Below are 9,820 nucleotides of genomic sequence, written 5' to 3'. Positions count from 1 at the left end.
TGTTTGGTTTCCATCACCTTCCTGAGGTATTGTTCCGAGAGACCATACGGGGACCCTTTTTGCTCCTTTGAAGTCCGCCGCACTAGTTCTCAGTCCGGGTAGTAAGCAAACTGTGCTGCCATAGGCCTAGTTTTCGCGCTTTTATAACGCTCTATTCTATGGGCATGGTGCAATTTGATGTTTCTGGATGCGTTCTTAATTTCAAATTTTGATTCAATGAAGTCCAGTATTTTGTCTCACACTGTTCTTCTTTTTTCTCGGGAATTTTGTAGAAAAGTATATTATCCCGCATGCTACGGCATTTAAGATCTGTAAACTCGTGCTGCATGAGGTGTTCATGGTATGTCAATCGTCCAGCTTATAATTCAATATCCTTTTGTTTTTAATGTAAATTATCCAGCATAGTATTGCCATATTGGCGTCTTTGTTCTATTACTATGATTTTGATCTCAATTTGTGACACTTTTTGTCCACGCACTCACATTTCACCGTGAGAGTATTCATTATTGATTGAACGGTTTCTAATTTGCAAAGATTGTTTTATAAAAATTGTCAATCCTGCTCAAAAACATGTTTAGCACTGTGGTAAAATCTGTATTTTGCTGTGAATTCATAACATTGGAAACTGTTGGCATATTGAATTGTCCATATCCCGGTGAAGCCATTTTCATAGATTAACTTATCTGAAAATTACTGTTATTGTTAAAGTTACATGGCTGCGATAACATTTCATGGAACGATTGTTTTGCCTGCAAAAATAAACCGTTGATCTGTGACGATTGAATCACGTTTGCAGGTGTAGATGTCGCTGCTCCTGAGCTATTTGCACAACCTCTACTTTCCGCCATCTTGCCTTTTAAACGTGTACTCTTTCTCTTTTGCGTTTGAACTTGAACTGTCCCAGGTGAACTGCTTGTTCGCTTTTTATACATTTATAATCCACATAACAAGAGCACGCCTATTTCTCACTACATTGTCGTAGGTCATTATATTGTATTGTGCAAGTGTATGTCAAATTAGAATGTTTTGTTCATATATTACCCAAAGTGCATTCTCATGGGGGGTGGCATGCGTATACGCGAGCTTATCGGGTTTAAGTGAGTTTAAGTGACTTTATAATGACAAACAGCTATTTCCTAAATTTAAAAGCTTGGCACGAAATACCTATCCATCTTTTACTTTTATCAAGTGATTATGTGTATTTAAATATAACAGTTTTATAGCATGCTATGAGGTGTAATATAAATGTTTTTAATATGTTACACACTATGGACATACTGATAATGCTGTAAGAAAAATCGACCAACTGAATCAATTATCTCATGTTCAAGAGGATAGGTTGTGCCGTGGCTGATCTACGGGACAATATAATTAATAAATTAAATGTAGTTTATGATGTGTCGATCTTTTTCTGGTATGATCTTTTGTTTAACAATTTCCTTTCCTGTCTCTTCATATGATGCAGGTACGACGTCGATGATACAAGCAACTTTCGTTGCAGTATATGTAATAAGAATTTAACATTAACCGAGGACTGCAATACTATGCCCCATTCATGGACCTTATGAGTTTAAATGTAGAAAATGTTAGGAAGAATCTTTCAAAAAAGCCTTACTAAAAAGCAAAGCACACAAACCGAACAAAAACATGTAGAGCTTAATTTTTAGTGTCATTTTTTCATTATATAAATTCAACATAGACAAGTCTGACATATAATTGCTATGAGTGTTACTTAATTACATTTTTTGTTTCGTAAATGTCATGACGTTAGTTTCTAACGTTCATTTTATAGAAAAACCAAACCATTATATGTGTTTTCCTATCATGTCTCTTCATACATTGTCAATTGTATTCAGCACTTACATACATAATAAACTTGTTTGGATTGGAATGAATTCGTTATGCATTTGACGTATTAACATAACTTAAGATTAGAAGGAATGTCAAGAACAAACAAAAAAATTACTTGAACCAATGCTTTATTTACTCAATACAACAGTCGTAAATAATATGTATTACTTAAGTGTAAAGAGAAGACAATACCCGTATATATATTGATCAATTCTACTGAAATAATATCGTGTATGCATTTTTACACTAATCCTTCTATCCACTAGAAGTTCACTATTAGCGATTATAATATATTCACCAACTCACACCATGTTTAAAAGAAGGCCGTCCAAATGTGTCACATCAAAGTAACATGCATGTATGAGTATCGTTATGGTTTAACGCGTCAAACATCCTTGTATTAAATAAACAGTCAATATTTTAGTTGGCAACAAAAACAAAAAAAAAACAATCCACTAAATTGCATCTTATAAGCAGGTGTCAGGTTTCCAAATTGCTTCAGTTATTTCAAATCGCGATAATTGTAGTATTTGGTCACAGCCACCCTATACTAGTATTGAGTCGGCTTTTCTGTTTTTATGACACGTGTATTGCACGTATATGTGATTGTTTTGTTTGTTTTGCGTGGCACATCGCCGTGGGTTTGAATATTCCTTTCGTTTTCTAGATCGGTACACACTTCGTAACGCCTTTTTAATATTGGCATCCTCAAAGTCTATTACTGGCGTCTTGATTCCTGGAAATTGTAAGTATAGTATTCCGTTTAGTGAGCATAATATTTCGTTTGAGGCATATTCCATCACTAGTATGTCCATATGTTTTAAAATAAACAGGTAAGAATTACACTGGGTAAATAATACCGTCAAATGCATTATAGTACTTAGCGTTAAGTATGTGTGAAAACATAAAATAATAAAAATTAATAATATAACAACTAATACAAACGAATACAAATGGCAACATTTGATCTCTAAAGAAAAAATGTTTTCCAATACATTCGCACCAATGCGAATTCATTTACGACAGTTTTCTCGTGTAATACATTCTAACATATAAGAGAGCTGTTTCTCATTTGGAAGTCAGGTCCAAACATATGCATAAAAAGAAGTCAGTTCCAAAAAGGGGTTAAACTGTTTGTTGACAATAAATTAGTTATCAGAGATAAAAACGGCGTTGGTAAAATGAAATAGTCATGATTTTAGTTATATTTTACTGTACATAAGCGTCAATTTTGTGTATTATAAGAGAAAATGATATTTGTACATCCAATATCTCGAACGACACGTACTGAGTAGACAACATATTTGTGGATTGTTTTCCTTCAATACTTTTTTATCCGGACGTTTAAGATCTTGAAACAAAAAAACATAGGGAAGCAAAAACACCGTAAAGCCGAAAGGGCGTATTCTTTTTACAAAGCGACTTACCGGGTAAAATATCCGCTACTCCTGCACACAAAAAATAAAAATACGCCATCTTGGAAGTAAGTTCCAGCTGACCTCACTTAATTCAGGTTAGGTCCCGTATACGCATGCCCTCCTCTCAAATTCTGGCCAACGGTTTCTTATATAAAATGTATTACCTATTCTTTCCTACACACCCATGTTTAATATAATTTTAATTTTATTTGAATGGGGATATCGATAATTATAAAGAAATTATACTAAAAAAATGTAATCGTTTTAGATCCATGTATTTAATTAATGTCCGACACGTATGTCTTTCTGTCGAAACACTTGATACAATACGAATTTTTATAATAATAAAAACTTATCACTAAGGACATTTGAAGCGAGCGCGAACAATAAGAAGTGGTAGAATTTGTCGTAAAATTGTTTTTAAAGAAATTGATATAAAGTATTTATCGATATTGGGACAGTAACACAAATTTAATTTTAGCAGTCTATTTGTTAAACGTGTGTTCGAATCAAACTGGCGACGAGAATTCAAAAAAAATTGTGGTTGGACTGCGTTTGTTTTCTTCATGACATCAGTGTTACATTGTTGAAGATAGATAAATTGTATTGAAATTTGGAGACTACTCATTGTTCAAATACATGTATAAACCGTCGATATACCCCATCAAACATGCTTTTATTTATTTTCTAAAGAGCTGGTCTTTTAATAAGTACAGGTTTTGCTTTGTTTCTTTTAGATACGCGGTTGGAGACCTGCCAACAATGGAAAGAGTTCTTAACGATGAAGAAAAACTCGCTTTGATGCATGAAAGGCTGAGAGAGAAAGCCGTTATTATTGAAGCATTTGGAAATGCGTCAACAATTTCAGGACTAGCAATACAGGTCGTTGTACCGGTTGGAATTATTCTAAATGTTCTTGTTATTTTGGCTCTTGTGAAACAAATTCAAAGCCAAAACAGTCAAAGTAACAAAATTGTATTCCTACGATTCTCGCTTAGTTTGTCATTCTCAGATCTTATGATGTGTATGATATTTGCTTACGTATACTTTATTAATACAGAACATCTAAATGTGTGGGGTCAACATTTGAGTTTCATATCTACGTTTCCCCAAAGCTTTTTGAACAATACTTTAAATCCAAATAATACATATCCGCTGGATTCGTCTGAATTCGTCTTTCCACACAATGTCGGACAAGAAAGTATTTCAGGAGGCAATACAGATATTGATTTTTCTGCTTCCCGGACAACAACCCTGCCAATGTTTGGACAAGACAATCGAAACATTAATGAACGTATTGATAATATATTTTCGGACATAGACGTTTTAAACGATTCCGATGTACCACTTGACCATGGGCTTCATGATTCAAACAATAGTTCAGCACTTACTGATAACTCAAACACAGACATACCCAACGATAGCACAGATTTCATTCGTCCTTTATCTGATAAATCAAACATTGGTATATCCAACGCTATCACAGATTCCAGTCGTCCATTTTCATTTGTTAATAAACAATCGTCCAATTTTACGTTTAAATTTGGTGAAATGATTAGTATCAGTGATTTAAAAAGAACAGACAATACTGAAGTCAGTCTCACGTCTAAGATTTTAAGCTCCGTATACGTCTTACCTATAACAGCAAGTTCTCTGTCAATGACAGGCTCCGCCATTGTTGTAATGATAAAAATTGTTTGGCCCTTTTATAACATTCCAAAACAATATACCATGATTGCAATTATTACGCTTTGGCTTGTTTCATCGAGTGTTTCGGCGTGTTCGTTCTTGTATATTTTCAAAGACAATAGAGGCATAATGAGAGAGAAAATTGACAAAGTACAAGTTTACCTGTTTACCTTTACCTGTCTGACCGTTGTGCTCATTGCGTCAATTTACCTTAGCGTTGTTGTTGTCGCGTTTAACATGTGTAGCAGATCTGTTGTAGAACGTAAACGCAAAAAATCTAAAGCAATGATTACAATAAGTATAATAATTGGCTGCTATTTTGTTTGTTACATACCTTTCTTATTAAACTTCATAGGAACGAATCGTTACGCTAATTTACCGGTAGAACTAACAGTAGCCGGAACCGTTGTCCCATTATTATTTGTTATCAACACCTGCATTGATCCGATAGTGTATTCGTTCCGAGTTCTCGACATTAAGCCGTTAATCACTAAAATAGTAACACGATTTTTGTCTTAGTGGGTCAAGATACATTCCGTTTTACAATGGAAATCTTAAAAAAAAAACAGAGTTGTTCGAGTATATTTGTAATGTTTATGAAATCGCGTATTTTCGTTTCATGAGAGGTCATGTGAACATGTGCTCATGATTAATTTAACCACGAGTTAAACTATATCTTTTCATTTATAAAATGTAAAAAAGCGATTTCAAACTAAAATCAGAAAATCGTTTTTTAAGGGGTGTTGCGGCATTTAACCGAGGATATATTAATAGCAACACCGATGATTCTATTATAACAACTCAATATTTTTGTTATCAGCATCATCAGAAATGACCAAGTTGGTTCATAATACAATTGGCAGTGGTTCAATTCCAGGCGGGGTTAACCTTTTTTTTTTTTTTCTTTAATTTCATACTTGTTTCATACTGGAGCTCTTTAGTCCTGTTGCTTACATTTATCAATTTAAAGCATTTAAACACAAACTTAAAAATATGCCGAAATATGTGAACATGTAAGTAATTAATGATTAAGATCGAGTTTGATACTGTATGGTATTATGTTTGTGATTAAATATTGTTTTTATATATGTCTTTTGGTAAGCTGTTGTGATCCCAGTTAAGATTGTAAACAATATCTAATGTTTATGCATATTTCTGACAATCTATGTACCGGTACTTGGGTTTTGTCTTATTGCTGTTTTTTTTAATGAAATTTGACGTCTAGACGGAAGGGATAATTAAAAATAAATATATGTTAAAAGTACGGTGACCACCTTTTTTAATTTGTGTTTCATGATGACAATACGTAGATGAACATATTTGAGCAGTTTCGCAGAATTCTATTTGGCAGATTTTTAAAAAATTCCATTTATGTGGTTTAAATAGTAAAAAAATGATGTTTTTGTGGGTGACATAAAAAATTAAAAAAATAAATTTATTAAAATTTAACTAGTGTACTCCATTTATTGGTAGTGTGTGGTTTAATGAAATGGTATATGATGTATCTTATCTTAAATAATATCTACATGTTGCCAATTTCATAGGTTCTTAATTATTTTTACGCAATTAGAGATTTTTCAGTTATATTGAAAAAGTACATGTTATATAATTGTGAATAAAATCAAAACAAGGCCGGTGACCCTATGTTATTATTTCATTTTTCATATAGTATTTGTATGTATATCTTTAATATAAATTTTTGACAAAATCTATTTGATGGAAAAAAATCAGCAAAACTGCAGCAACACCCTTTAATTTGTGTATGGTTCATTAAAACAAATGTGCGCATGATTTGCTTGAGCGATATGTCTCAACAGGTCAATTAATTAATGTATTTGTTTATATAACTTTGCTCTGACGTAATTGCATATGAGGTCATTATAAATCCACTGCGGAGCACAAAAAATGTTACATATTATGGAGAATTATCGCTTATTTGGTATTGTATTTATTAAATTTATTAAGCGTTTTATATTGTTTATCATATCGATGTTTACAGTCCAAATCAGATAATTCAGTTTCTTACATAATATCTTTACTTTACGTTTCTACATATATGTTTTTGAATTGTCAAAACGACGTGCATAGAGTGGTTTTAATTGTATATAATGTAGCTTCGTTTGAATGCTTATCGAAACGTTCGTAATGATGTTGTTTTATTAAATTTCTCTTTGTAAATATTTTTGTGTATGTATTTATGTATTTGATAAATATCATTAGTTGTGTGGGTCTTTGGTAGAACGTAATAGCTATTTCTTACGGTTTGCAAGCCATAATGGTTTTGTGCTCATTTACATTTTGTATCAGTTTCCGTAGAATGTGAGAGGACATTTGAGGGACACAAGCACGGACAAGTTAAAACAACTTGAGAATGTGTTAACCTATGTGTGTTGTTAGTTTTTAACCAGGTTTTTCGAAGGAAAAAACTGGTTATTAGATTGGCGAATGCGGGCGGGCTGGCGGGCGGAACAAGCTTGTCCGGGCCATAACTATGTCGTTCATTGTCAGATTTTAAAATCATTTGGCACATTTGTTCACCATCATTGGACGGTGTGTCGCGCGAAATAATTACGTCGATATCTCCAAGGTCAAGGTCACACTTTGAGTTCAAAGGTCAAAAATGGCCATACATGAGCTTGTCCTGGCCATAACTATGTCATTCATTTTGAGATTTTAAAATCATTTGGCACATTTGTTCACCATCATGGGACGGTGTGTCGCACGAATGAATCACGTCAATCTCTCCAATGTCAAGGTCGCCACGACTAAAAATAGATTTTTTTAAAAAACAAACTTACAAAGGGGGTTAGTTTTCTCCCTTTATCAGATTTTTTTTTCACAATGAAAACCTGGTTTTGTGACAATTTTGTCCCTTGTTGCTATTATTGTACAATGAATTATCTCCTAATTATATAGATCATAGCGTCCCCTATGGATTGTGAACAGATGTTCTTTTTTGTTATGGCCGGTTGCCTACCAGCAGCTAGGATGGTTACCCATCACGTCTTTTACCAAGAACATAGCATTAAGAACAGTAATCGGGAGTAAATATGTTTATCGGTAGTGTTATACATGTGTCTATCCTAGTGAGCTCTTATTCGAGAGCGTTGATACTTTAATAAATACATACTTATTTGGTTTGCAATCTGTAAGTAATAGTGTATACGACGGTGGATAAAATTATGCTTAAGTCGTCATGGCGTTGTGTATATGGTGTCCGCCTAGCGACCGGGAGGTCAGGGGTTCGATCTCCATTTTGAGATCGTTTTAAATCACCACAATATATAGATACAAGTACTGGTTAAAGTCCCAGGAAACGGATCGTTAAAATAATATTTTTAACTAATTAAAGTACTGGTTGAAAAAACAAACAATAATCGAAACCATGTTTAGCGTCGTTTAGCGTCGTTGTCTGTGTAACTATATGTGTACTATTTTATATATGTCGTTGTGGTCATCAGTTTAAATTGTAATTTGTAAATTGTAAAAAAAGAAATAATACTTTAGGGCATGATATATATGTAATCTACTTTCTAAAGTGAAACTGAAGGCCATAGCAAACTTGTGAGAACACCATCATGAATTGATTCTCCGAGCATTTTCAATAATTCAACATTTAGCTTTGAATTCCTGGATATTTTCATTCGCAACTTATCTACTGATTTGCTTGCAGTCATGTTTAAATAATCATGTGACTATAAATGCTGTGCGATACTCGAACGCAAATATTATTCAGCAATGTTTTTTATTGCGCTCTTTAAATGTATATACATAGATGTAGCGGATTACACTGCTCATATTTGTTTTAAAAAACGCTTGAAATACAATAACTAACAGGGGGTCAAAAACATCATTCATACAAACTGAAGATAAGTATGAACAATTACAATATTGTGCCATCATTTGAGTGTCATGTCCATTCATACAAATTGATAATGTTATACTTTTGGAGTGTCATGTCCATTCATACAAATTGATAATGTTATACTTTTGGAGTGTCATGTCCATTCATACATATTGATAATGTTATACTTTTGGAGTGTCATGTCCATTCATACAAATTGATAATGTTATACTTTTGGAGTGTCATGTCCATTCATACAAATTGATAATGTTATACTTTTGGAGTGTCATGTCCATTCATACAAATTGATAATGTTATACTTTTGTACTCTTCTGTTTATTCTAGTATTTTTTTAACACTGCATGCTGGGAAATTTGTCGTCTGCTAAAATGTCGTCTGCTGAATTTCAAAAATTAGCATTTTCTTCGATTTTTTTCAAAGAATATTATCAGAATAGCACGTTCTGTGGCGTCTCATCTGAATCCAAACTGTTTGCAAAGGCCTTCAAAATTCGGTTCCCGCACTGAAAGGGTTAAGCTACATTTATTATTGTGTATGTAATTTTTTAAACATCAGTCGCTTATTTTGATTATGAAGTATCGTAAAACTCACTTCAAACATAAATTTAAACATATTATCAACTTGAATCGTTCTATTTAGCCCCTGACCTCTGTTAAGAAAAAGGATACTTTTTACTAATTATTTATTTAAGAAATAATATTTTTCTATCATGGTTTGTTGTAGAATAACCCACAGTAAGGAGTATAGATGCGTAGGAATTAAATCACGAGTGCGAAGCACGAGTGATTTGATAACACGCATCTATACAACTTACTGTGGGTTATTCGACAACAAACCATCATAGAAAAATATTATTTCGATTCTAACACGATTCTGATTGATTTGGTTCAGTTTTTGGACGTGAACTAAATTTTTCAATACTCCGCCCTTCTTAGTACAAAGTTCACTATTTAGTGACGTCATTGACTTGTAGAGACATATGACGTCGTTTTCATTC

The sequence above is a fragment of the Dreissena polymorpha genome, chromosome 5 (assembly GCF_020536995.1).
Source record: "Dreissena polymorpha isolate Duluth1 chromosome 5, UMN_Dpol_1.0, whole genome shotgun sequence".
Classification (NCBI taxonomy): Eukaryota; Metazoa; Mollusca; class Bivalvia; order Myida; family Dreissenidae; genus Dreissena; species Dreissena polymorpha.
Note: the sequence above shows the minus strand (reverse complement) of the source record.